The sequence below is a fragment of the Pinus tabuliformis genome, chromosome X (genome assembly GCF_031772625.1).
Source record: "Pinus tabuliformis cultivar Carrire ecotype Pingquan chromosome X, CPIR1, whole genome shotgun sequence".
NCBI lineage: Eukaryota > Viridiplantae > Streptophyta > Pinopsida > Pinales > Pinaceae > Pinus > Pinus tabuliformis.
This window is the reverse complement of record NC_142308.1, coordinates 1,413,454,758-1,413,476,308: the sequence shown is the minus strand read 5'-3', so window position 1 is coordinate 1,413,476,308 and position 21,551 is coordinate 1,413,454,758. Positions and strand designations below refer to the sequence as shown.

Here is a 21,551-nt window from a genome sequence, read left to right as displayed (position 1 = left end):
AAGGGAAGCTAAGAGGAGATCGAGTAGAGACATCTACTCATGCAGAGACCTCCAGTAGGGGGAAACTTCAAGCCAGGTGGGCAGAGGGATTGCATGCAGCCATACCTCTAGGTAGGAGGTGGGGTGATGTGGATTGATATTTCTAAGGAGGAGGGGCAGGATCCTTGAGGTACGCAACCTCTTAGATGAGACCTTGCTACGGGAGCCTCGATGTGGAGTAGCGGGAACTGATTAATTGGGTAGAGACAGATGCGGATGGAGTGGCGGAGAGAGCGACAGTGTAGGGAATCCCAAGACAGGACATAGCATGCAGGTTGCAGCAATGCGAGAGGCACAAGTGTTTTGCACAGTGCTAGGTGGCACAGAGAGGTATGCAATGGTGCGATATGCTATAAACAATGAGTGGGTGCATGAGTGGGTGCATGACGCTCTATATATAAACAATGGCAATATGGTTCCAAGGCACAAATTTTAGTTCGTTATAATCTTCACCTATCACAGTAGGCCGAAAGGTATCATACCGTAGAAGCCTAACACAAATGGCTCTAGTTTCTGTTGCACCGTTGGTTTCCGTGCGCAGACCCTCTCTCAGTTCTACTTATGAGCTGAAGGCTTTGCAACGGAAGTCCGCAACACGTTTTATAAGCATGAGATCGACCACTTCTGTATCTAGCGATCACGCTGAAAGAAGACGCATAGGCGATTATCATTACAATCAATGGGACGATGATGTCATAGACTCTCTGGCAACGTCTTATGAGGTCGTTAACTAATTTCATAAAAATTTATTCTTCTGCATATTCCTTTTTTCGTTCAGAATTAGTTTACTGTATTTAATGTAATGTCATTCAGGCACCTTCCTACCGTGAACGTCATCATAGACTTATTGGGGAAGTAAAAGAACTAATCAGTCCCCTCAATGACCTCCATCAACGTCTTATCAAAGCATGGTGTCTTTTAATAATTTAGTTCCAAAGTAATAGTAATCAATTAATGACGCGCTATATATATGAACATGAACAGGAAGAAACTCGTAGAACTTGCAAAAGTGGAGTTCAACATCTTTCACTCGTTACAAAAGAGCGAGTTACAATCTCTCTCCAGGTAATGAAGTTTGTTTGTTTAGATGGTGGAAACATTACGGGTTGCCTAAACTGGCATTCACGCGACATATTCACGTGGAGTACTAGACTTTTGCATCTTGCATTGCAACCGATCCTAAACATTCCGCATTCCGACTTGGCTTCGCCAAAATTTGTTATTTTGGAACGGTGCTCGACGATATCTACGACACCTACGGAACAATGGAGGAGCTCGAACTCTTCACCGCAGCAATTAAGAGGTGACAATTTACAGTTGGTAGTAACATGTTTTGTTTTCGTTTTTTCTTCATCTTATTTTCATGTAAGGGTTGTGAAATAGTTGTGAAAGTGATGGACTATAAAAATATTTTAAGGTAATAGATATATTCAAACGTCAATCATAATTTAATATTGATGTCCTTTTAAGTTACTACTAAACGCGTCCCACGATATGACCTTTCACTATACTAATTGACATGACTAAAAGTTAATGTGTATAATGATCAGGTGGGACCCGTCGTCGATAGAGTCGCAAGAGCTATTTCCAACACTATAGCATATTTATGACGCCTGACATGCGCCGGAGATAGCACTTTATAACGCGCAGTTTTTTCTTTTCTTCCTATAGTCATCCGGGCGCGTGTTATAAGGGACTATCTCCGACGCATGTCAGAGTGTCATAAATATGCTATAGTGTTGGAAATAGGACTCGCCCGTGGTCGATACATTCTCTTCCGGAATATATGAAAGGAGTGTACATGGCGGTGTACGACACGGTAAACGAAATGGCGAAAGAGGCAGAGAAAGTTCAAGGCCGCGACACAGTCAACTATGTTCGACAGGCTGTATGTACCATTATAAAGCAAATATGTACCAATATTTATTTCTGAGAAAGTTAAGAAAGCCAAATATTTCACTGAGAGATGATTAGTTAATTTATTTTGCTTGTCATGTTCAGTGGGAGTCTCTTTTGGATTCGTATATGATAGAAGCGAAGTGGATTTCCAGTGGTTATCTGCCAACGTTCCAGGAGTACCTGGATAACGGGAAAATTAGTTTGGGTTCTCGCTTAGCCACATTGCAACCTATCCTCACTTTGGATGATCCCCTTCCTCATGAAATCCTGCAGGAAATTGACTTTCCATCGAAGTTCAGTGACTTGATATCTGCCATTCTTCGACTGAAAGGTGACACTCAATGCTACAAGGTACTCTCGACAAACTTGTATATCAAATGGAGTAAGTTCCGCATTTGTTGATTGTGTATACTAATTTAGAATTGGAACACAGATGATAGTGGAATTGGCATGGTGAGTGTAGGCTGACAGGGCGCGTGGAGAGGAAGCTTCGTCCGTATCTTGTTATATGAAAGACCATCCTGGATTAACAGAGGAAGATGCTATCAATCATATCAATGCTATTGTATCCAACTTACTCAAAGAACTAAATTGGGAGTTACTCAAACCCGACAGCAATGCTCCCGTTTCTTGCAAGAAAGCTGCTTTTGACATTTGCAGAGTTTTACATCACGGTTACAAATACAGAGATGGTTATGGTGATGCCACCATTCAAACAAAGTATTTGGTGACGAGAACCGTCCTTGAACCCGTGCCTGTGTAACCACACGTCAAATCTACAACAAGTTCCTACTTAATTTAGGTTTCTGATTTCATTAAATAAACCTCGATGTTGAATACGGAGCTCACCTTGCTTGGTCGAGATTTCTCTGTCATATCTGGAGGACGTAGTACAGTGCATTAGGATCAGAGAGATACCACAGTATATGTTGGGTCATGTTATTCTATTATATTGATTATGAAACATGTGCGTTCTTGTTATTCTATTTCAGTGATTGAATTCCATATCACTTCCATAGTAATCAACATAGAGAAAAGGATAACTCTAAAAAGTGTATAAATTTCAGAACCAATCACAAAGATTTCACATTTTGGCTTTTAATTATAAATACAAACTTAAATTTAATTTCAGTTTTTTAATTTTTGATATGCATATTTATATTATTTTTTAATATAAATTATTTAATAATTAATATTTTGTCTATGTTGTACAACTCTTTTGAGGATTTTTTATTTTATTTTTTATTTTTATTATTTTTTTTAAATTTGGGTTAATTTATTATTAAGTGTAGCTTAACCCAAGGTTAATTTATGTTGGTTTAATTATTTTCTTAATTTTTAATTTAGGGAAATAAATTAATTCATTAGTAATAATTGAGACATGTTCCGTGTTCTTCTAAACACTTCTATTAAAACTTAAGTGCTCTTAGCCATAAATTATATCATTTCAGATCTAGATCTTCATCATTGATTTCTCAATGAGAGATAGGTAATTTTGGAGATCAATTCATTGTAGTGAAAGGGGCGCAATGACGGTGTAGGATTTGACACTACTGAGGGTTTCAACACGACTATTCTAACCAGGGATAGCATAACTAACCAGGGGCTAGAAGCACAAGTTCACTACCCACCCATACCAAGCTGGAAGGGAAATAGTTCACTACCCACCGCCAAATCCCTTCTTCCTACTGTTGTGCACCTCTCTGCACCAGGTGATCCATAATCCCACCTTCCCCCATTGAATATGAACTGAACTATTTCTACGCCTTTGTAAGGGGTAGTGAGGGTTTCAAGAGTAGTTGAAGCAACAAATATTTCTGGAGTTTTATTTCATTAATATTCTTCTAGTTTTCTAGATCTAGTCGAGGAATTCTCCGAGAGTTATTCTGCAGGCAAAAAGTGCGAGATTGTCGGGAGAGGTTGTACAAGATTTGTACGAGATTTCTAGGAGGAGGTCGTATGAGTTGCCAAGTTTAACAGATCCATATTTTCAGTTGCAAAGTGAATTACAACCAATCAGTGAGATTACAAGAATTCGTAATAGATTACAAGAATGGCTTTGTGAATTGCACGAGAGGTTGTGTCAAGTTGAAATATTATATTCCAGCTTTGTCGTAGTTTGGCAAGTAGTTTTAACATTTATCAATGACTTAATTTGTTTAAGATAATAATAAAACTCTTAGATTTGAAGAATTGGTTTTCCCTTTGGGGTTTTTCAAGAAAGGTTTTTCTCAAAAATATTATGTTTACATTTCCTAGCTTTCCTGTCAAGGTTTTTGCAGTTTATTTAATTGGTAAAATTCAAAATTTTGTTTTATTTTTTATTTGCAATAAATAACTGGCTAAGATAAATAATTAGTTTAAAGATAGTAGAATAATAATTAGATAATCACAACCTATGTTTTGGATGGAAGAATAATCACCCGTGAGATGTCATCACTAGGATTACATGCCTACCATTAAAGTGCTATCAACAAAATTGTATAGCACTAAAATTTCTTTCCTTTTTTTATCATGGAAAGAAAAGAAAATTAATTGGAATTGTTTCTCAACACAATATATAGAGATGTATTGTAAATCTAATTTCATTATATCCTTTTTGCTTTCTTTTTTTTAGGGTTTTTGCTAGGGTGGGGGCTTGTGGAAGGGATATCGACATGGATACAATCTACATGTGTATTGATTCTATTGTACATGTTTCCTGTAGGCAATCCTTAGCTGCAAAAACTACGCCAGGAAACCAACTCAAGAAGCCTTTAGGTTCAAGCTGGCCCTTGAACCAGAGGGGGCTCCCTTAGGTGTTACGAGGCTTTGTTTAACGTTGTTCACCTGTCATTGAACAACAACCTTTGAAGCACAATGGCCAGATTTATGGTTTTAATTGGGGGTGGTTGGCGATCAATGATAATCCCTATCCATGATTAAAGGCCTCTCTCACAGGGTCCCTTCAGAACATGTCAGCTTCCAGTCTGACAGAATGACTTACCCTTTCAAGGATTATGATAGAAAAATGTAAGGAGATTCCTAATAATTAAGTGGCCAGACAAACTTCTTAACAACAAGGGAAATTTCGATACATGTAGAAGATTTCTACAACCCAACAAAACACATTGCAGAGTATTCAAGAAGGCCAAACTGAAACCAATTCTAAGAGGAGCCATTTCGGATAGATAGTCCAATAAGCTAATATCTTTTAATGGCTATGATTTTACAAGGGATTTTACAGAGATTAAGACTTAATCTACACTTACCCAGACTTTCATATAAATGCTTTGAACATGTGTAGAAATAAGATATGAAACACTAGAAATACATACTAGAAAACACAAAATTCTGTCAAACTGGAGCTAGAAGGCTTTCAATAGAAATGATATAATAGAAGTTATTAGAAAGTTAAGAACCTTGGCATCAAAAGCCCACACATATTACTTCAATTGATGAGGTATTTATACAATTTCCTCCCAAAATATCTTCATAAAAATATCAAGAGCTATTACAAATATTTGAAAATTGTATTACAAAAGTAGAACACAAATTAAAGATAACTAAAACTTTTTGAAGAGTTATACTACTATCCTTGAGGATTTCTGTTGATAAACAAGAGAGATTTGAATTTGATTGCAACTCATATATGATGAGGTTGCCTCCAAGTCCCTAAATGTCTTTGAGCTTTTTCCTCCCGAAATGCTGAAAAATAGGGTCCTGTAATACCTTGGTTTCTCCCAAACCATAATACCTATTATAAAATGGAGAGAGGTTTCTGTAAATTACGATGTTGGAAACAAAAACCTCTTTCCATTTTGGAAAATACATTTCCACCTTATCCAAAACCGCATTCGAAAAAATTGGCTCAAAATAGGAAAATTCGAGAAAACATGCCTGTAAAGATTCATCCGAATATCCCAATAATAACCTCCGTTACAAACGGAGAGTTGTTTTGTAGATTAGAATCTAAGGAACAAAAACCTCATCTAGTTTACCACAAATCGTTTCTGATTAGATCCACAATAGTCTCTGCAAAAAGGTGACTGAAACAAGAAATTTCTAGAAAATATGCCTTTAAAGAATCATTAGCATCTCCCAAATCGTAATAGTTGTTAGAAAACTAAGAGCAGTTTTTCTACATGAGGATGTTATCAACAGAAACCTATTTTAGGTTTTGAAAATTCATTCTTGGATGTTTGTAAACCATGTTTGAATTTACTTTATTACATCATTTAATGATGTTTAAATGAATGATTAACTAAATCAACCAGCTAATGAGACTTAAATTTACAATTTGAGGGCGTATTTACTCTTGCAAACCCATTTATTATTTCTAAATGACTAAAACCTATTATATAAGCAAATTTAAATTATCAAAACTAATAATGTTACAACATCGACAACAATGGGGACTGCTTTCCCTTGTAGGATGCAGAGAACTAGTAGACTAGTTTCCTTTAGTGTTGGGCATGGAGTCATACCATTCAACCATCAACCACTAATTCGCCATATTATGTAGAAATATTGCCAATCCCCATGGATCAATGTTTTTATTTGAATACTCTTCTACTGCACACTGTCACTTGCAACTATAAAATGCAACCATGTGCCTGCACTAATTCGGATGTCCCTTCATACTGAAACATGAAAACTGAAAATTTCTGGAGACTGAAAATATAAGTTGATCTATCATATACTCTTCAAATCACACCAGTCATAAACAACGAACATGCTGATATACTACATGTTGAAACTCATAATATCTATTCAATCCCCACACCTCTATCTAACTGAACTAAAAAACTTTACACTATTAGGTGTAATCTGCTTTCCAATGTAACCAAGTGCGGAGTGGATTTATTGATAAGCCACATTACGAGAAGATTAAAATTTGAAGAATATATACAATATGAACATGAAATCCCATGGGAAACATATACTCACATGTGTACTTTAAAAGTTGCATCCTCTGTAGAAATTTTAGATTTCTGACCATGGTTGAGAGGGAGAGACATATACTGCTGATTGCAAGTATCAATGAACCTTACATCATAGTAAAGGTAGTTGAAATTTCGAAACGATAGGATCAGTTACCCTGTGGAATCACCATATGACAAAGTGGAGTCCCAAGGTGAAAGCAATGCAACCAATACTAAATGCCTACTCCTTATTCACCAACAAAGAATAGATCTAGTCTTTATCGTTCCCCGAAGAAAGATATCTTCGTTACTTTACTACCTAGAAACGACACCAAATGTTGTACTTGTTTCCCATAGGCAGTCCTTGGCTATAAAAGCTTGTCGGGAAACCAACTCAACCAACCTTTAGGTTCAAGCTAGCCCTTGAACTAGAGGGGGCTCCCTCAGGTGTTATGGGTCTTTGTTTAATGTTGTTCACTTGTCACTGAACAACAACCTTTGAAGCAAAATGCCCATATTTATGGTTTTAATTGCGGGTGGTTGGAAATCAATGACAATCCCTATCCATGATTAAAGGCCTCGCTCACAGGGTCCCTTCAGAACGTGTCAGCTTCTAACCTGAAAGAATGACTTAGATTTTCAAGGATTATGATAGAAGAATGTAAGGATATTCCTAATAATTAACCAGTCAAACAAACTTCTTAACAACAAGGGAAATTTGGATGCATGTAGAAGATTTCTACAAGCCAACAAAACACATTGCAAAGTATTTAGAAAGGCCAAACTGAAACCAATTCTAAGAGGAGATATTTCAGATATATAGTCCAATAAGCGAATATCGTTTAATGGCTATTATTTCACAAGGGATTTCAGAGAAATTAAATGCTTTGAACATGAGTAGAAATAAGATATGAAACACTAGAAAGACATACTAGAAAACACAAAATTTTGTTAAACTCGAGCCAGAAGGCTTTCCTTAGAAATACTCTAGTAGAACCTGTTACAAAGTGAAGAGCCTTGGCATCAAAATCCCACACATATTACTTCAATTGATGAAGTATTTATACAATTTCCTCACAAAATATCTTGATAAAAATATCAAGAGCTATTACAAATATCTTAAAACCGTATTACAAAAATAGAACACAAATAAAGGTAACTAAAACTTTTTAAAGAGTTATAGTACTATCCTTCAGGATTTCTATTGATAAAGAAGAGAAATTCGAATTTGATTGCAACTCATATTTGATGAGGTGGCCTCCAAGTCACTAATTGTCTTTGAGCTTTTTCCTCCCAAAATTCTGAAAAATAGGGTCATGTAATACCTTTGTTTCTCCCAAACCATAATATCTATTAGGAACATGAGAGGGTTTTTTGTAAATTATGATATTGGAAACAAAAATTGCTTTATGTTTTTGAAAATTCATTTCCACCTGCTTGGAAACCACATATGAAAACACTCGCTCAAAACAACAAAATTTAGTAAAACATGCCTCCAAAGATTCATCTAAATCTCCCAAACCATAACCTCTGTTACAAAAGTGAAAGGATCAGATAATCTCATGCTTTTAGTGTTAAATGTAACATTGAAAATGAAAAATGGACTTGCTAAAATAAAAAGTTTTGAAAAAGGTATTATGTGTATGATACATGATACACTCATAATATTTCACATGAAAATGAAAGTTAGGAGCCCGGAAAGAAATGGGCCATCCAATTGATATGAAAGGAAAATAATAAAAGTAAAATTGTTTAGTAAGACGTTGCAAAAGGATGGTAAAGTGGCAATATTATTAAATATTATTTTAGTGATATAAATAAAATGATTGGTAAATATTTATATTTTTTGACTTATTAAATAGTGGGTAAATTTTCATCTATATTAATTTATAATAAGTATCAAAATACTTATTTTATCATATATTTTAAGTTAATTTAAAAAACATAAAAATAGATTAAATTATATTATTTATCTATTTATTTATTAGTAATAATAAAATAAAAAGATTATTAATCATAGAGATTTACTTATTTTCTCATGGAAATTTTTAATTTATAAATAAGATACATTACAATACTATGGCTAATCAATACTAATGCCCAAAAAAACATAACACATTTCACATCGTAGTTGTTGATATGGCATTTTTTCTAATTAATGAATTTATTGAAGAGGATAAAAAAACATCACTGCTTTAGAAATAAATCTTTGCCTTTGCTTTGAGCATATTATTAAGAATATTCTAGAATATTTTATAGAGATTAAATACCTACCATCTATTTTGAAATAGGGTTTCATAAATTTAATTTAACTATAAATAATTATCACATGGATGGTAGGGATTTAAATTCCATAGAATATCTCTTAATATTAAGGTTAATATTTATTTTCAAAGTAGTTATTCATTTTTTTTTTTATTTTTTACTTCAATTGATTGATTAAAAAAATGTCATTTGAAAAAGCGTCATATGAAGTGAGTTGTCATTTTTTTGGCATGTGGTATTGATAAGCCATGGTATTAGAAAAAAAGACTATTTACATATTAAAAATCTGACATATGCATAATGTATTGACTTTTCAAGTAGGTGAGTTTATGTTGTTTTCTAATCTTTAATCATTAATTCCTTGAATGCTAAGAGATATGTACTTGGAAAATTTCCCATGTGACATTGTTTTCCCCGTTTTCAAAAGACCTTCGGTTGGGGGGGATATTGATGCAGGAGCATCTAGACCGGGCCAGCAATATGATGGGGTGGTCACATGTTGTGGCTAAATGCAAGACTTGAGGAAGGCTTAGTTGTTAAATTTGTGTTAATTTCAACAATTAGGGTAGGTAGTTAAAAGTGGTCTAGTTTAGTTAAATGATGATGAGTTATAACTGAATAACTAATTCTTCATGTGTGGGAAGAAGTAGTTAGGTATGAGTGTTGTATAACCTCCTTTTGAAAAAAAGGAAGAGATAGAATAGAATAGGGAGGAGAGGTGAGGCTTGGACAAAAAACGTTTGTAAGCCTCTGGGCATTTGTAAAGGGCCATCGATTTGAAAATATGGCCATGAACCAAGAGAGCTTTTATAATTGATTACATTTGACTACATTGATGAGGAATTTGTTTTGGAAATTCTGTGTGAATTATATATATTCTTGGTTACGTTCTGTTTAGAGAATGTTTGAATTACTGTGAAAAGCATATGAGGAAAGCATCGATTTTAATTAATATCGAATTATGTATTGAATGGAATTCAATCTACACATGCGAAAGAGGATGTAAGAAAAGGGATCGATCATTCTAGAGAAATATTGAATCGAAGTTCGATTCAAATTGGTATTGGTATATCGGCTTTGGAAAGTCGATTTCCAGGATAGCGCAGTGGAAATATGGACGGAAGGATTTTGGATGAATCTGTGGAATGCTGAATTAGAATTGAGGAACCGACCGAGTGATGGGGGTATGGCGCGGAGCTTGTGCCAGCGGTAAAATCAAACCATGGTCTGGATGATACAGAATCTGTCATTATGTGGAAGAATGCGGATTCCAAAATTGAGATCGAAGTAGTCTCCGTGGAGTTAGAGTAATCGAATAAAAAATGGAGACAAAATTGATAGAGTTAGATTGAGAGGACTTTCGCGTTGAAGATGGAGACAAATTCCAGTAAATTTGATACGTAAGTGTTTGTTTGTTTATATCTTATTGATATATATGTTTGAATGCTTTGGTTAGTATAAGTCAAAGATGCAGATTGGTATTGATCGCCTGGAGAATCGAGAGCAGTATAGTGAATCCACAAGTTAAGGCAGAACCAGAGAAATTGAACCAAAGCAAACGATGAGCAGACCTTCGATGATGAAATTGAATCGAATGAAATTGTGAAGATGGATGACGGCAAAGGATGGATGCAGAGGTTGTTAATTCTCTGTGCGAACTGTAGTAAAAGCGTACCAAAGATGAAGGCCATCCGAGGAAGTGATATGTATTGAAGTGGCAGATTCGACTGATGAAGACAGATCGATTTACATAAATCGATGCTAATTTGTGTTAAAATTCCTACACAAGGAGTCAAGGGCGCAGAGAAAGAGTTGTCAATTCGAGGATGATGGATGAATGGTAAGTCACAATTCAGCATTGGGGAAAATTGGTACAGAATGAGTACCATAATGAAGATTGTTGAGTTTATGACTTTTAATTGAGGAGCTTCCGCAATTGAGGTGTGTACAAATTGCTAGAAGGAGTCTTATCTGGGAAAATGTTTGGAGATGTGTTTTTATATGCATGAGTAGAGTAAATATTCTGGGTTTGCAGGGTAGACCTGCATCAAGTGGTATCAGAGCAAGAATATCTCTGTGTGAAGAAGCAAGTTTTTTTTTTTTTAATTGAGTTAATTGCATGTGATGAATGAATCTCAGATTTGGAAACTAATGAAGATTGCAGCATAGGGACACAGTGCAGTTGAGGAAGGAAGAAAGATCAATAGGATCTTGAAGGTGAGCAGACAAAGTCTTATTTAACTCTAGTTGAAGGTTATGCTTGAACAATTTGGTTTACAGGCATAGTGAAGAAAGTCTCAGCGGGAAGAAGCAGATTATAGCTGTAGAGCAGTAATGAAGGAGTCGAGCAAGGGATTCTAAGAGAGAGTGGCAGAACTTGAAGATTCAATAGAGGTTGAATAAAGTTGCAGATGAGTGAAGCCTGAAGGAGCAGTGAAGAAATGCTTAAAGGGTTCCAGCAGAGGACCGAGCGATTACCAAAAGACCAGATCCAGAGGGAAGGATTGGTGAGGTAAGTGGCAGCAGGAGAGTTTGCTGTTGTAGAGGTTTGGTGCAACTCATAGCGAGGAAGATGACTACTGAAAGTCATAAAGGAGAGAGCAGAGGTTCAGAAAGAGGCCACAGTAGAAATAGGGAGAAAGAAGATGCCAAGGCAAATGGCATAAGACAGCAGTTGACTGATTAAGAGTATGAGAAAGAGAAAGTTGAGATAACAATTCACCTTGAATTGTTAATGGAGTTGTTGCAGGAAAATGTGAAAAACTGGACACATGGTTGGACCATGACAAAGAGGATGAAGTGGCAGAAGCTACATGCAAAGAGAGAAACGTTGATAAACATACAGTTGGTAGAAGAGCTAAGGAATCTCGAGCAGATGTTGAGTTGTGGAGAACTCAGAGAGGCTGAGTTAAAAATGGATGTTTCCATTTGTGGCCCAGAACAGGGTGAAAGTCTGAGTGAAGAGACCAAAGAGGAGGATCTCATGAACTATTGGGATTGTTCAGAAGCATCTGAAGATGTGTTGGCGAGAGAAGCAGATGAGGCTATGCAGTCTTGCAATTTTTCTCACAGTTTATGTATGTTTGTAGGATGTGCGAAAGATGGTGAGCAGTCTGATGGAACTGTCACAAAGGAGAATGAAACGTTTGAGGTAAAGCCTGGTAGGGAATTCCTTTTAGAGAAGGAAGGTAATGATTTATCACAATAGGAAGAAATCACAAACGAATTCTTGTTGGGAATAAGACAGAAATTCGAAGGTATTATGGAACAGGAGAAACGTGGAAATGCCGAAGAAAAATTCCAAGGAGGTAAACAAATGTATTTGTTTAATGAAATTGCTGACGAAAGTTTTCAATGTAATGATGCTGAAACCAGGATAACTCCGGAAGATTGCCAGAATGAAGGTAGTGATGAAGTGCTAAAAAGATTTCAAAGGGAAATCGAGTTTTTGGAACGATGGCTAAAGGAACCCGATGGAGGAGGAAAACCTGTAGAATCTGATCAAGGAGAAATTACGGTTACTATGCATGATAGAGATGAAATATTTTTAACACTTATGTAGTTGAATGAATGTCATAAATTTTTAAATGATGATGTAATTGTAGGAACAGAAAATGACATTAATAGATATGATGTCGAAATCAGAGGAATCGAGCAGAAGTTATTTGGCAGTGAGATGGAAGATCAGAATCCGCAAGGAAGTTGTGTCTGTAGGGACATTAAAGAAACTGTGAATCAACCGAATGAAGACGAAAGCAACCAACAATTCGAAAAAAGATCTATTGAAGTCCAGAAAGTCAATGATGGGAGATTGATGCCTGAATCATCAAAAGAGACCGAAAGATCCTATTTCTTTAAAACTAACCATTTATTGGTGAATGCAGGTATTGTTGCCGGTGTTGAGAAGCATTTGACTCAATTGAGCAGTTAAATGAAGGAAGAATAAAATTCTGTGGAAATTTCAAAACCATGGGATGAGGACATTATGTTGCTGGAAATGATGCTGAAAAATCAAAATTTAGTACAGGAAGAATCTCAATTTCAGGGTTGGAAATTGCAGATGCAGAGAGATGAAGACAACAGAAAAGAGTACAAAATGTACCAGTCGAGTAAGTTGCTGATAGGAGAAAGCAGAAAACAAGAGGGCATGGATGATTGGGTGGCAGTAAGAACAGGAGCAAGAAGTCAACAAGTGATAGTAAAAATTGAACAAGTAAGAATTGAGCAAGTCGTCTTAGCTCAGCAGGCAACAAGAAATCAGCAACTTGAAGTTTTATTGGACAAGAAAATTGAATTAATCAGAAGAATCATGTCGAAAGTGTCTCAGAGGAAGACATCAGGAGGAACGAGGAGAAGCAGCAGTAGCAGTAAAATGAAAATAGAGACTAAGAACATAAAGAAATTGAGGTTGTAGCAGACTAGAAGGCAAAGGTTGGCAGCATCAGGAAAAGTGAACAGTCAAATATTAAAATAATTTCAGCAAGTTAAAAGAATTTGTCCAAATGGTCCTGATGCCACCCAAAAGTTTGAAGAGACCGAAGCAGTGCTCAAAAAAATTAGATTTATTGAGGCCATCTCAGTGAATGATATGGTGAATCATTCGGTTGTTGAACCCATTGATTTTCATTCAATAAAGGTGGAGCGATAGCATGGAGTAGAAGGAGAAAATGTAACATTGGAATTTATAAAGATGGATGACTTCAAGAATGAGGAAAGTATACACAGAAGGTGTGCATTTCAAATATTATTGCAAGTAAAGGATTTGCTGGAGGCGATTTCTCCGAATGGAAAACAATTCACTGTTTGTGATGACATACATGGTCAGCATTATGACCTTTTTAACATCTTTGAGGTTAGTAGGCTTCCTTCGGAGGACAATCCTTATCTTTTTAATGGTGATTTTGTTGATCGAGGTTCATTTTCAATTGAAGTCATACTTGTGCCATTTGTATTCAAGTATATGTGTCCAAGAGGAAATCAAGGAAGTAGGAGTAAGAACCAGATTTATAGTTTTGGGGGCGAAGTCAAGTCCAAGTACATCGGAAGTATGGTTGAGATTTTTGTTGAATCGTTTTGTCGTTTGCTTTTGGCTCATGTCCTCAATGACAAGAGTTTTGTTGTCCTTGATAGTCGTTTTAGTGTTGATAGTATAAAACAGGATGATATCGAAGACATTGTTCAGTTCCGAGAGCCACCTGAAGAGGGTCTGATGTGTGAAATACTTTGTAGCGATCCACAGCACCATAAAGGGCGTGGACCCAACAAACGAGAGGTTTGTTTGTCTTTTGGAGAAGATGTGACCAAAATATTTTTCCAAGAAAACAATCTTGCGCAGGTGGTTAGGTCTCATGAAGTTAAAGAGGACGATGAAATTGAACACAACGACAAACTTATTACGGTGTTTTCAGCCCCAAACTATTGTGACCAGAGAAGGAAGATGAAGCAGGAAGCAGCTAACATGCCGCCTAAACGGAGGAGAAGAGCATATGGACAACTCCAGGACAAAGTCTGGGATCCAGGAGGAATTCTTATTTTTCTTCATACCTTTTTGAAAGCACATGATCAGGAGATCATGAATGTTTTCAACCGTGAGAGTCTGATGCAGGAGCATCTAGACCGGGCCAGCAATGTGATAGGGTGGTCACATGTTGTGGCTAAATGCAAGACTTGAGGAAGGCTTAGTTGTTAAATTTGTGTTAATTTCAATAAGGGTAGGTAGTTAAAAGTGGTCTAGTTTAGTTAAATGATGATGAGTTATAACTGAATAACTAATTCTTCATGTGTGGGAAGAAGTAGTTAGGTATGACTGATGTATAACTTCCTCTTGAAAAAAAGGAAGTGATAGAATAGAATAGGGAGGAGAGGTGAGGCTTGGACAGAAAAAGTTTGTAAGCCTTTAGGCATTTGTAAAGGGCCATCGATTTGAAAATCTAGCCATGAACCAAGAGAGTTTTTATAATTGATTACACTTGACTACATTGATGAGGAATTTGTTTTGGAAATTCTATGTGAATTATATATATTCTTGGTTAAGTTTTGTTTAGAGAATGTTTGAATTACTGTGAAAAGCATATGATGAAAGCATCGATTTTAATTAATATCGAATTATTTATTGAATGGAATTCAATCTACACATGCTAAAGATGATGTAAGAAAAGGGATCGATCATTCTAGAGAAAGATTGAATCGAAGTTCGATTCAAATTGGTATTGGTATATTGGCTTTGGAAAGTCGATTTCTAGGATAGCGTAGTGGAATTATGGACGGAGGGATTTTGGATGAATCTGTGGAAGGCTCAATTAGAATTGAGGAACCGACCTAGTGATGGGGGTATGGCGCAGAGCTTGTGCCAGTGGTGAAATCAAACCATGGTCTGGATGATACATAATCTGTCATTATGTGGAAGAATGCAGATTCCAAAATTGAGATCAAAATATTCTGCGTGGAGTTAGAGTAATCGAATAAAAAATGGAGACAGAATTGATAGAGATAGATTGAGCGGATTGTCGCGCTGAAGATGGAGACAAATTCCAATAAATTTGATACGTAAGTGTTTGTTTGTTTATATCATACTGATATATATGTTTGAATGCTTTGGTTAGTATAAGTTGAAGATGCAGATTGGTATTGATCGACTGGAGAATCGAGAGCAGTATAGTGAATCCACAAGTTAAGGCAAAACCAGAGAAATTGAACCAAAGAAAACAATGAGCAGACCTTCGATGATGAAATTGGATCGAATGAAATTGTGAAGATGGATGACGGAAAAGGATGGACGCAGAGGTTGTTAATTCTCTGTGCGAACTATAGTAAAAGCGTACCAAAGATGAAGGCCATCGGTGGAAGTGATATGTATTGAAGTGGCAGATTCGACGGATGAAGACAGATCAATTTACATAAATCGATGCTAATTTGTGTTAAAATTCCTACATAAGGAGTCAAGGGCGTAGAGAAAGAGCTGTCAATTCAAGGATGATGGATGAATGGTAAGTCACAATTCAGCGTTGGGGAAAATTGGTACAGAATGAGTACCATAATGAAGATTGTTGAGTTTATGACTTTTAATTGAGGAGCTTCTGCAATTGAGGTGTGTACAAATTTCTAGAAGGCGTCTTATCTGTGCAAATGTTTGGAGATGCATTTTTATATGCATGAGCAGAGTAAAGATTTTGGGTTTGCATGGTAGACCTGCATCAAATATTCATTACCATTTTTTATTTCCATATTTCATAACCCCATACATTATTGACCAACATACTTCTCCTAACTGAATGTTGTTGCTATGTTTTTTCAAAGATAGATATGTTTTGAAAATATTGAGATTATGAGCAAGGATCACTTGATGTCTATATATAGGTCTTCATTTTGAATACATTTTTCAAGTATTCCTTATTGCAACAAGAATAAGAATAAAAAAAGTGTTACCACACAAGAACCAACACTTGAAATACTTAGGGTTTCCACACAAGAACCAACCACAAGAGCTTCCATTTAGATCTCTTTCAAACAAAGAAGACTTTCTACAACATTAAGATATTGAGAAAAATAAACAATTGAAGAAGACTTTGCAAGTATTGGAGGTATCTCAAAGTCACAAAAATGAATTGTTGATAGATCTTGCATACATCAAGGCTACAGAAAATAATATGACTTCAATCCATGACAATCAATGCAAAGTTGCTTGAGAAAATGCAACATCTTCAGTTGGGGTGTGGGGGGGAGGGATGTTGGGCCTCCAAAATGTCATCCATTTCACCCTCTTTTCTTTCATTTTCCTTTAGTATTTACCATATTCCACAACTCCATAAATATGCACTAGGCCATATTAATGGTTAAATATAGGTTTAGACATATTATTTTCCAATACATTTATTTTGGTATTTTGAGTAAATTTATGGTTAAATATCATAAAATAAACATGCATTAACTTATATATGAAAGTTGTATAAGTTTTGTGATGTGTGTAGGCATATTTGAAGATTTCAGCACAATCATATTTAGTCTCAAATTCAAATTTCCTCTTCAAACTCTTAAAGATTTCATTAAGATGTGAGATCATTGATGAAGCACATTTCCTGGAGAAGAATCATCGAATTTTTCATAAGTGTCTCCTATCAAAGCTATGAGAGATATTTGAGAGGATATAAAGGCAGATGAGTTGCAAGATGTTAACACATAGTTGTAACCATATGAGATATTTGTCAATCTACAAGAGCTATGTGGATCTAGGAGAGATTTATGGATCTACATTTGTTAATTAGTTATCTTAGTTTTTATATAAATAAGAGTGCCTTATCTATTTAAAGATGTTTTAAGTTTGGGAATGTTAAAACTATGCTTATACTTGATCTTATGAATACTATTGATGTTAATACAATCCTTTGATATGGTTATTTTGTTATGATGAGATATGGTGTTTGATCAAACAGCTTCCTGAAATTTCCACCTCTCATGCACTCTAGGATAGCCACCTGATGAGTATGGGGCGTATTTTAATGTTTCATTTTTTGCAGTATAGATAAGTTTCTTTTAGGCTCATTTTATGTAATATTTATTTCAAGTCCTCTGATTAGATGTTTTTATTCTCTTTTAATTTATGTTATCTTTTATGTCAAGCATATTTATTTCATTTGCATATAATACGTTATAACATAGTTTTCTTGCACAAGCATTCATAGGAAAATCATGGTTTTAATTTATCAATGAAATCTAAGCTTTGAACAAACACTAAATTCTCAAATTGCTTTACAGTCTTGAATTCCTTCATATATTAAATTTACAAGATTTCATAGACTACATTTACTCGCCTTCCTACATTAAATATTTATATACTTTCATAGACTAAATTTCAATTTCTTTCATGGATTAAGTTTACATGATTTTATATATTAGATTCACCTACTTTCGTAGGTTAATTTTCCAATGCTTTCCGAGATTAAATTCAAATACTTCCATTAGATTAAAATTTCTTTGCCTTCCTCGAATAAATTGTCTTTGATTTTGTTGGATTAGAACATTTCCTTTTCTTTAACTGCCTTCAAGGATAGTCATCTCATTGCTTCAATCAATTCGTGTGTGTCCTTTCACTAGATTTCATCTCATAGATTTTCCTTTCACTTGCAGTCTTTAAAATTCAATTTCCTTTTAGGTTGAGATTTCATTTTAACTTCATCGCATTCTTTTGATTCATTTTCATAAGTTTACCATATATTTCTTGCTATTAGAATTCTTCTTTTATAATTAAAAGTGAATGTTGATTTCCTAACATATATTGTGCAAGTGTACTTCACAAGTATACAAACCTAGATTGATAATTTAATGCTAAGTAATTTAACTCACAATTAAATTCCCTAACAACTAGATCAGGACCTTCTTTTAGCTATTAAATAAGAAAGAAACTCTAAATACCTAATTAATAATTATTTGGAACTGACTTAGCCCAGATCTATAGTTCTCAAAACCTCATAATTTGCAATGGAATAATCAAGTGGCCAAATTATAACCACATTACTTGTACTCATGGGATTAGTATAAATTCCATGGATTAGGTAATATTTGATATCCTTGTTTCCAACCAAATTGTAAAATTTGATCTATTAAATGACCATAAGTCTAACTTTGATCGCAATTATTTTAGCTTAATTATAAACTTTTTCACACACAAAATCCATATGCAAGAGAAATGTGAGAATCAAAGGAGTTTTTTTCAACAAAAGTAAAATGGATATCTTCCTAAAGAATTCAAATATGGATTTACACCTCTTGACTTATAAGGATCACATCAAAAACCACTATCATAATCTTACTACAACCATCTCCCCTATCATTAGTATGTTCTCTATCAACATGTCATATAGAAGGAATAATATAACTACCAACCCTTAATGTATGATAAGGGTTGTAAATTTTCTATAAAAGGTATTAGGGATACTCCTAATCAATATTTAAAGTGTGATGAGATAGATATGTACAAATCTCTTATTAAAAGTAAGAAAATGTACTATATATATAAAAAGCAAGAGAATTTGAGGCACCTATGTAAATTTAATCCTAAGATGTTTTGAAGTAAATTTCTAATTCATAAAACTAAACAAAATAATATAATTCCCTCGAAGAGCTATAATTACCTTAAAAGCCTTTATCAATCCCCTAATACCATGCATGGTAAATTTTAGGGGTGAACTTTAGCCCAAGGGTGAAATTTAATGGATTTCTCATTTTCGAGCAATGAAATTTTTATAAAACACCCATTTCATATATTTAGTCCAACTTTTATTTAAAAAATAATTATTTTATTCAATTTAGCCCAAAAAAAGGGGCATATAAACTATGAAAAGACTCATTTGACCCAATTCGCCTGGTTTGGGATGTTATATTCGATTACAATCACCCGATTTTCTGCTTTGCAATGTTAAATTTGTTTGCAATCACCCATTTTCTAGTTTCGGAGGTGGTTTGGGAGGTCGTATTTGGTCCCAATCGCCCTGATTTCCTCTATGAATGGCTCCCTGTTTTCAAATTTGGTTTTCATCGATGGCAAGGGTGTAAATAAATAAAAATATAAATAAAGTGGAGGCATGGTAAATAAATAATACCTCTTTTTATACTTACTCCAAAGGTATGGTAAATAAATAAAAATATAAATAAACTAGAGGTATGGTAAATAAATAAAACCTCTTTTTATATTTAGTCCATAACCCTCTTTTTATTTAAGAAGGCTCAGAAAAGAGGTTTTATTTAATTGAATCCTATGGGGCGACTACCATATTTATAAAAGAAGTATGGTAAATTAATAAAAATATAAATAAAGTGGAGGTATGGTAAATAAATAAAACCTCTTTTTATACTTACTCCAAAGGTATGGTAAATGAATAAAAATATAAATAAACTAGGGGTATGGTAAATAAATAAAACCTTTTTTATATTTAGTCCATAATCCTCTTTCTATTTAAGAAGGCTCATAAACGAGAGGTATGGTAAATAATTAAAACATTTTTTTATATTTACTCCATAAGTCGCCTTATATTTAGGAACACGAAAGGGTGTAAATAAATAAAAATATAAATAAAGTGGAGGTATGGTAAATAAATTAAACCTCTTTTTATACTTACTCCAAAGGTATGGTAAATAAATATAAATATAAATAAACTAGAGGTGTGGTAAATAAATAAACTTCTTTTTATATTTAGTCTATAACCCTCTTTCTATTTGAGAAGGCTCAAAAAAAGAGGTTTTATTTAAGTGAATCATATGGGCCAAATACCATATTTATAAAACAGGTATGGTAAATTAATAAAAACATAAATAAACGAGAGGTATGGTAGATAAATAAATTATTTTCTTATATTTACTCTATAAGTCACCTTATATTTAAGGACATTAATAAATTTTTTATATTTAGGCGAAGCCTATGGGCCAAATACCAATGGCCAAATTATTATTATTACCGTGCAAAAAAACATTATTAGCCCTAATATTAGTATTAATAAAAATAAAGATGGCACATGGTATTGACCCATGGTATTCACATGGAATGTAGCCTATTTAAAGGGGGGAATTAAACCAGCATAGATCCATCTTTACTCTGGATCTACTGAGTGCCGAGAGGAATCAAATATCGTGATATGTGAACTAGCATAGAGTGAAAAAATATTTGATCCCACTCTGGGCTTGGTAGATTAAGAGTAAAAATCGATCTTGTAATTTAATGTCACTTAAACATTTTGACTTGGTTAAAAAAAAAAAATCAATTATTAATTTTATTAATTTTTATAAATTACTAATAGTAGTTTTTAAGCTCCAGGTTTATGATAAACCATGGTATTGACCCATGGTAATACCATGGTATTCATGTGAGCATAGACTATTTAAAGGGGAAATTCTATCAGCTTAGATCCATCTTAATTCCAGGTCTACCAAGTGATGAGGGATAAATAGATTTCATCCCTGTTAGAGTGGTAGATGTGGAGTTAAGATGGATATAGGTTGGTTTTTATGATAATGAAGATATTAAATAGACTTAGGAAATTATATTGTAAAAAAAATCTTAAGGTGAACGGTTAAAGCTAGATTTAGTCACTTCACAAAATTTAGTGAAAAATACCAATATCTCCATTAATATTGGCTTTTCTGATTTAACAAAAAATAATAATCGAAAGAGTGAAATATTATCACTTTTTCCACATCACCCTCGCAAAAGAGAGATAGTCGCTACACATATTTCCCACCATTTTTCAAATGTTCTTAATATGATATCTTCATGAAAAAGTTAGGGTACTGATGTTGGAGTAGTTGTTTGAAAAATATGTTGGTTTGTACAACCTTTCATCTTCTTTGTTATTCTTATTTTGTCGTAATCATCTATAGGGGTTGGGACACTGCACCATATTGTCCTAAAAGGTGGATATTGTGCACCAAAAAGGAAATTAATCCACATGTTACGAA

General features: G+C 34.4%; 2 pseudogenes; both read left to right on the top strand.

Moving 5' to 3' along the window:
- Nucleotides 1–539: 539 nt before the first annotated feature.
- LOC149145330 ((-)-camphene synthase, chloroplastic-like) lies at nucleotides 540–2,701 on the top strand (annotated as a pseudogene).
- Nucleotides 2,702–13,797: 11,096 nt separating this feature from the next.
- LOC149145329 ((-)-camphene synthase, chloroplastic-like) overlaps nucleotides 13,798–21,551 on the top strand; it is a 28,798-nt pseudogene continuing 21,044 nt past the window's right edge.